Genomic DNA, 8579 nt, shown 5'->3' with positions numbered 1-8579 from the left:
GGAATTCTGCTGTAAGAGCTGCTCCTTCTTTGTATTTATTCAACCCACTCCCTGTTTATATTAGTTTGGACTCATAAATATTTATTTTATTTTGTAGATTATAATCCAGTACTACTATGGTTTGGGATGAGTGTCCCCCATTGTCATGTGGCCTTTGTCCCCAGGGTGGCACTATGGGGAGGGAGTGGAGCTTGTAAGACATTGGGTCACATAAGAGGTCTTCAGGTCATTGGAGGCATGGCCTTGAAGAGGATTGTGGGACACTGACCCATTTCTCTTTCTCATTTTTGCATCCTGGCCTTAGGTGGTTGGTTTTGATCTGCCATGTGCTCCCTGCCACTGCCATCCAGAATTCCCCACAGGCCTAAAAGCAATCATGGACTACAAACTCTAAAACTGTGAGTCAAAGTAAACCTTTTTTTTTTTCCTTATAAGGTAATTGTCTCAAGTATTTGTCATAGCAATGGAACTCTGACTGAAACAAATACTATCATTGTGGACTTTTTTTGCCCAAAGGATTTCAACTCTGGTTCTAAAGCATTGCTCATATTCTTTCAACAAGCATCAACCTTTCAAAAATTATTTATTTGGCTGAGAATTTAGCTTATCTAGCATGTGCAAGGCCCTGGGTTCAATCCCCAACTCAGCAAAAGCTTAAAAATAATAATAAATATATGTTATTTGTTCATTTGTTTTACTGTTTCCTGCCTTAATGACACTACAAGTTGTTTGAGGTTCTTCTTGCATTTCCTCTGCCCTTGCCCAACCCTCAACTACTTATCTTTGAAAAACATGCTTAATATGCAGGAGGCCCTGGGTTCAATTCCTAGCATAAAACAAAACAAAAACACTTCTTCTTGGAGTCCTGGTCCCATTTATTAGAAATGGTACTTGGTCACCAATATAAGACTGCTAGACATATTCATTGTTCCCAGGAGTCATCATGTCTAGGTACTCTCAGCAAACAGAGGAAATGCAGGAAAGTTATTCCAGAATTGCTTACCCACTATCCTATGAGAAATGCCCATTTTTCTGACTACATGACCAAATATACACATAGTGCTTTTTACCTTTAGACCTATGGAATACAGCCAATGCTCTTTCCCTGGGTTACTGTGTTTTCTCCCCACCTTCCCTCCATTTATAGTAGAATGAGGTTGATTTGTTAGTGTTTGGACTCCATTTGGGTATGTCCCACCTCACATTCTAATTGGTTCTGTTTATTTGGGGGAATGAGAACATTACTATGATTTTATAAGTCAGAACTACCAAAAACCAACCAACCAACCAACAAAGATATGCTCAGAGAAGTGTCACTTCTTATCTCTGGTACCCTGTTCCCATTTGCCCCTTCTTTCCACCTCTTCTCTACGTGCCCCACTGTAGGCCACAATATCTATTTCTATTGCTCGCTTGCTCTCTCTCCTTCTTTCAGTTTTCCTATTTAGTGACCAACTTTATCATGAAAGATGATTCTAAATATAAACATGCTGGGTAAAAGGCCACTTAGGGGGAATTCAATAAGCATACTAATTTAGATCTCAGCAAGAGCACCTAAATAGCAAACATAATGATATATACTACAAATCAAATATTCACAATATCTATGTTAATCTGAGAGGAAACAGAACTCTGTATTCTAATCTTGCTGTAAAGACTTTGGCTTCATGAACTATGTGATCTTGTTAAAGGATTAAAATGAATGCAACATTTCATTGGTATGTACTTAAAACTAAATAAACAACATGCCTATGACTGCAAACAAATGAATTCAGTGAAACAAGACAGACAGCATGGACTTGTCGATGTCATTTTTTTTTTTTGACGCCTCTAATCCAGGGAAAGGCAGATAGTAAGATGAGTAAACGGGCTTTGTATATGTGAACTCCCAAGGGGTTCAGTCTGTGCTGAGTAGTGTTAAGAAACTCAGAAACTGGGGCATCTGCAGACCTTGCAAGTGTCTAAAGGAGATCTCTCCCTTCCATTGTCTCCTCTATGTCCTGCTTCTCTGAAATTCCACTAATACTTTAGCATTTGAGACCCTCAAGTCGGGAAGGGAGAAGATGGAGAAGAAAATTATTTCTCAGATTCTTTTGAAGAGTCCCCTTCAACCACTGTCCTGGTTGAGTCTTCATCAGCTGTCACTGAACCATTCACAAATGACAAAAAAGGGCTTTCCATGGAATCCCATCCAGAGACATTTTACCCCAGGGGCCACAGATGTGCCCTCTCTCTTCATGGAAGGCTGTCTGAGCCAAATATGCCAGCAGTTAAACAGCCACAATCACACCACAAATATTTGTTTCTTGGGACACAAAATGGGGAGTGGATTACCAAACTGGGTCTAGGATTATTAAGACCAGATTGAAGACTGCCGTGGCCATGCTTGGGTAAATATCACTGGAGTACAATAGTGAGAAGATTGGGGTGTCATCAGCTGCCCTTCAGAACTGACACACATGATTTAACCACAAGCAGTACTTCATGAAGTCTTAAACTGTAACACGAAGAGAGGTCACCAATCTCTTTAGTTTTTGAAATAAGCAGACTTGTATATATTTTTACGACCTCTTTATTTATTGCAACAAGGATAGCACACAATAGATATGAATTTTTGAACTTCATTTCAATAAAACATTCTTTAATTTTTCTTATTTTTGTTTTCTTTTTTTATATATTTTTGTTTGTTTGTTTGTTTTTCAACAGGGATTGAACCCAGTGAGCCATATCCCCAGTGCCTTTTTACATTTTATTTAGAGATAGGACCTTAATTGCTGAGGCTGGCTTTGAACTCGTGACTCTCCTGCCTCAGCCTCCCAAGCTGCTGGGAGTACAGGTGTGTGCCACTGGCCATTGCACCCAGCCATGCTTTCATTTTATATATGTATTCTTTGAGATGAGGTCTTGCAATGTTGCATTATTCGCATCAAAATTGTAGAATTGTGATCTTCCTGCTGAGCCTCCAGGGTAGCTGGGAATACAGATTACACCATGCCTGCCTGGCTCAAAACTTACTACTTTTAAATATAAGAAGGGAAACCAAAAGCAACATTGCACATGAAGAAATCCTACCAAGCAGGGCATGGTGGCACATACTTATAATCTCAGCATTTTGAAAGGCTGAGGCAAGAGGATCACAAGTCTGAAGCCAACCCAGGCAACTTAGTGAGGCCCTAAGCAACTTGGGGAGACCCTGTCTCTCAAAATAAAAAATGAAAATGGCTGGGATGAAGCTCAGTAGTAAGGCATCCCTGAGTTCAATCCCCAGAACAAACAAACAAATAAAAAAAACCCTAAAAATCCTACTAGAAAAGTTTACTTCAGAAAAGACACATGAAAATGTTTACACAACCTTCCAACATGAATTTTCAAAAGAACTGAAGACCATTTATAAACAATAATAGTTATGATGGAAATATGAATTCAGAAATATTAGAATTCGGAGATGAGATGGCCAGACAACAGGAGTAACAGGACATACATAATTCATGATGAGAATAGAAGAAAAACAGATAAGACATGCTGGGCATGGTAGTGCATGCCTGTAATCTCAGAGATTCAGGAGGCAGAAGCAGGAGGGTGGCAAATTCAAGTTCAGCCTCAGAAATCTACTGAGACTCTCTCTTAAAATACAAATAAAAAGGGCTGGAAATGTAGAGCATTCCCAAGTTCAGTACCAAAAAAAAAAAAAAAAAAGAGAGAGAGAGATGAAGGGAGGAAGGAAGGGAAGGAGGGAGGGAGGGAGGGAGGAAGAACTTTTTCAGATAAAAAGCATAAGAAAGTGGGTAACACAGTAGGTATTTAAGGAAAAAAATTAAAATCAAAGAAAAAAGGAATCATTAAGGAAATGCTACGTGTTTGGGAGAAAATGCTACATATGCAAACAAAGTAGGAAAGATCCCCCTACCCATACTTGGAATTCCCAAAGAAGAAAGCCTGGCAATGGCACATAGTTAATATTTTAAAAGAGTGTTAAGTGCATATATGAAAAGACGCTCAGTGTCATTCATCATCAGAGAAATGCAAATTAAAACCACAAGGAGATAGCATCTCACATCTTCCACTTAAAATAACGGGTTTTCTTTTTTAAAATCAAGAGAATAAGTGTTGGTAAGAATAGGAAGAAATGGGAACCCTTGAACACCGTGGCGTAATGTACTGCCATTATGAAAAATACTATGGGAATCCTTAAAATATTAAAACTAGAACTACTACTTGAAACTGCTGAACTATATGTGACCAGATGATGTTACTCAGTTCTCCACTTTCCAAAAGAAAGATTTCAGTTGAGACACAGAGAGAAGAGGCATAAAGGTCTTATTTAGTGAAATGAAAGTATGCTTCAGAGAATGTGTAGCAGGCTGTGCCAAGAGAGCAGAACGTGCCAAGCTCTTGTTTCTTCATCCTGGGCTTTTATGGCCTACTTGGCATTTTCCCACCTCGTGGATTATGCATTTGGGGAGGTTACAGCCATTTCCCGCCTCAGTTAAGTGCACCTCTGTCAATTTCACCATTTGGCAATTTCCCCAGCATAGACTGTATCCATTTTCTCCAGGGGACAGGGAGCTGTCTGACCACAGGAAAGCAGTCCTGGGAAGTGTAATGGCCAGTTGGGTGCCACCCAAGGACACAGCCTGAACTTCCTTTCCCTACCTTCTTTGCTCTAGCTAGTGCCTACTCTAACCCTCCTGCACCAGAAGGCAGAGTTCCAACCCTCCCAAGACTCAAGAATAGAACTGTGAGCCAGAGATTTCTAACCCAGACAGGGATAAGTAGAAAAGCTATAGATTGTCAAGAACAAAATTACAACAACTCATCTTAATGATCTGAATTGGCTTTATTGTCTCTTCTAGAATAGAGTAACACTATTTCATAAAATATGAATGCTCTAATGAGCTGAGGACTTGAGTTTTCGTTTTATATACAGAAAAGGACTTGAAGAAAGAAACAAAGAGCAAAAACCAGATTGGCCATTTCAAAGTTAACTTTCCTTGCTAGGATTGAAAAGGACATAGAACAATACAAAAATAATTGGTTAACATCAGATTATTTCAGGTTGCCTTTTTGTGGAAGGGTTAAGGCTGAGGCACCTTCATCATCATGCCAATTGAAACTGGCCTCTTTGGTAATTTGGCAGTCTCTCTAATCCTGATTTCTGGGCAGGTCAGACAATCAACTGAGTGTCAGCTTGGTGACTTGGAACTTCAGCATGAAGTTTCCTGTCACAGGAAAGCAGGGAGCTGAAACTCCAAACCTTGGATCTTGGGTTTTGACAGAAGAAACTTTAAAGTCAGACACCAAAAGCCATGGCAGAGAACTTTATTATCAGTGAAAGTAAAGAGAAAATGAGGTGAAAAGAAAGTAAAAGCCGAATGAGTTTCAACCAGAGACAGAGAGAGAGAGAGAGAGAGAGAGAGAGAGAGAGAGAGAGAGAGAGCCATCCCAGAGCAGAGAACCAGAAAAGAGCCAATGCTGTCTCCAAATTTAGTACTGTTTTATGGTTGGCTTGAAAATTGGGGTCCTCCTTCAGCAACTTGCTCCAATCAAGTGCTTCAACTCCGTCCTATGGGGTGATAGAGTATTTGATTTAGTTGGTCCTCTCCAGAACTGTCATGGTGGCCATCCTATTTAGGAGGGCTTCATCTACAAGTCAATCCCATGTCAATGTGGACACTTCCACCTCTTCTCCTCTTACCCATTCATGCACTGAAACTCTGGAGGAGCTTCTTCCAGTCCCTCCCACATACAGGGAGGCCCCTCGCTCCAGGCAACATACACTTGGTCCACAGATGGCTCCTCCTTCCTTCAGGAGGGAGTTCCTCCTGCAGGGTATGCTGTAGTCTCTCCAACCTCAGTTGTGGAAGCAGCTCCCCTACCCAATAATACATGCAATCAGCAGGCTGAACTTGTTGCCCCCATCAGAGCCTTCACTTTGGCAAAGGGAGCCTCCCTCAGTGTCTACACTGACTCTAAATACACTTTCCACACACTTCTCTCCCACTCTGCTATTTGGAAGGAGCATGGATTCCTTACCACCAAGGGAACTTCAATTACTAATGCCCCCTTCATCTCCAATCTCCTTCAGGTCTCAAAGCTTCCCACTGCTATTGGAACTGAAGGATGACAGCTAAATAACCCCCTTCTCCACTGGACACTTCCTTTCCTGACCTCTCCTTGTCATAGGCCTTTGGCTATTGCTTAACCCATGCATCATTAAAGTTATTCAAGACCAGATTCAAAGGATCTCTAACCAAACCATGAACCAGCTTCTGCTACAGGACTTCCAACCCCTCACCAAATTTGGGGCATCCAGAGTCAGCATCACTGGGTCCTAACCATTGCCTCAATAACACGTTGAGCCCCTAACAAGGGTGCAGACACCTCCCCTTCCAAGCAGGAAGAAGATGCAGAAGATCTATCTACCCTCATGTCCCTTAAGGGGCCCAATAACAAACAAAAAAAAGAGGGAATGCAAGGTCCTTGCTTAGCATCTTGATGGCCATTTTTTTTAAAAGGTTTTGCTTTTCCACTCAAGGGCCTTTCTGAGAAAGGCTCCCCACTTCCTCATACCACCCCCACCCTTAACTGCCCACATAAGAACCCACCAGCCTCTAATCCCTGAGCTTCCCCCATAAAAGTCTCAAACCCAAGCCCATGTTGCACTCTCCATCTACGGAGACAAATTTGTCAGTTCTGACAAATAAACTCTCCTATGTATATCTGCCTGGCCCTTCTCCAAGTTCCTCACTTTCCTTTCAACTGTCACCATTTGATTTCTTAAGAAAGTTTAAAGAAAGACCCTAAAGTCATATAAACAACACTTTATGACCTTACCATATATTTCACTGCTCTTGCTAGCCCCTACCTAACAACTCCATTTTGATCTTCAGCCCAGTCTACGTAGGAGCTTAGTTCAAAACAATGGCCTCTTCTACTTTATTTAACAAGACCAGAGTATCACCCAAACATCTAAGAGCTCAGAATACTGTTCACATAATCTCTTCTTTTTACATTTTAAAATTTTTGCCTTTTTAAAAATAGAAAATGTCATGCATAAAATAGAATATTATACACCCTTCCTGACTCATCACCCAGCTATCAAAATAATCATCCCAGATCCTGGTAGTCTTATTGTTCACCTGTGAACATTTCATGCTTGAGAAAACTTCTGGAAAAATCAACTCTAACCAATCAATGGGTAGCAGAAAATATTTCAGCAAAGGAATAGCATAGAGCTGTTAGTATTTTCAACTGCACATCTAGGAAGAAGACAAAGGTGTGACTGAGTGGTGGGGAATAGAATGTAAATATTACATGTCTTCTTTGAAAGTCGAAAAAAGACAATTAAAAGAAAGAGCGAGGAAAATCAGAAGAGGAAGTGGAAGTAGAAAACTCGGTTCCTTGCCCATCTGGAGTCTGATGAGAATCAAAGCTGAAAAGCCAAGTGCTTGAGGTTGTGTCTTCTGCTGGACTATGAAGATAAATACAAAGAAGTCTCCTCCTACTGACTGAAAATTGCTGTGAAGAGGAGGAGGGAGGAAGGAATACAAATCAAAGATTTAAGGGAAAGGTTTCCGTCCTCAAATGCAGCACTTTGTAAAGTTAAAGGGTGCAATTACAACTTACTTTGAAGATCTTCATTGGCTTTATTTATTTATTTATGTATTTAGTGGTGCTGGGGATTGAACCCAGGGTCTTGCACGTGCTTGGCAAATGTTCTACACCTGAGCCACATCTCCAAGCTCTGGCTTTATTTTTTATTCTAGAAGGAGGCAATGCTTTATTCCATAAAATAGGGTAAGTGTTCCAATGGTTCAAGCAAGTTGATTGGTTTTCCAGACCAGCAAAAAGAACAAAAAGCAACTGTAACCCCAGCAACTCAGAAGGCTGAGGCAGGAGAATCAAAAGTTCAATGTCATTCTGGAGAACTTGGCTAGATCTTGTATCAAAATAAAATGTAAAAAGGGTGGGGAATGTTGCTCAGTGATGGAGTGCCACTGAGTTCAATCCCCTGGCCCCCACCCCCCAAAAGCAGATTGGAGTGCAGGTAACAAATGGAACACACACACACACACAGAGACACGCTCCCCACTCCACCTCATCTCCTCTCTCTGTCTCTCCAGGGGAAGAGGAGGCTCTGCTTCTTTCCTTGTCTTATTCATTTATTTACTTACGTATGATCACCAAAAACCTGGCTAGAAGCCTCTTGGCTCCCTCTGATCTGACCTCTCCTAGGTCAGAGCTAGGTCCTGCACCTATGCCGAAGGCAATCACTCAGAACTGGAATTTATCCTTGAGTCACACAGGGCAAGGATGCGCACCAGAAAGATTCTGGGGCTCTCCTGATCCGCCCACCACCCAGCCTCCTGGTGTGTTTCCATGCCATCTCTTCTGATCAGGTGTCACCTTTCGCAGGTGGGGTCTCCTGGGGATGCTGGTGTTGCCTGCAGAGACCTTTCTTTGAGCTGGAGGGAACCATCCTTGGCTCATTTTGCAGACTTGGAAAGTACTCCTTAGGGGACAGTTAGCTGCAAGGACCTGAGCATGGAATTGGGCGCCACCCTGGGGTGCGGATGGCA

At 41.6% G+C, this 8579-nt stretch overlaps 1 long non-coding RNA gene across 1 annotated transcript; it reads left to right on the top strand.

Moving 5' to 3' along the window:
- Nucleotides 1-263: 263 nt before the first annotated feature.
- LOC124096470 (uncharacterized) lies at nt 264-7640 on the top strand. Its single transcript, XR_006852855.2, has 2 exons — nt 264-398; nt 6086-7640. It is a non-coding gene; the product is annotated as an uncharacterized LOC124096470 (long non-coding RNA).
- Nucleotides 7641-8579: the final 939 nt, after the last annotated feature.

Source organism: Marmota monax, unplaced genomic scaffold (assembly GCF_021218885.2).
Source record: "Marmota monax isolate L192 unplaced genomic scaffold, Marmota_monax_Labrador192_F-V1.1 WCK01_AAM20220418_F8-fsc00004, whole genome shotgun sequence".
NCBI classification, from domain to species: domain Eukaryota; kingdom Metazoa; phylum Chordata; class Mammalia; order Rodentia; family Sciuridae; genus Marmota; species Marmota monax.
This window is presented reverse-complemented; position numbering and strand designations above follow the sequence as displayed.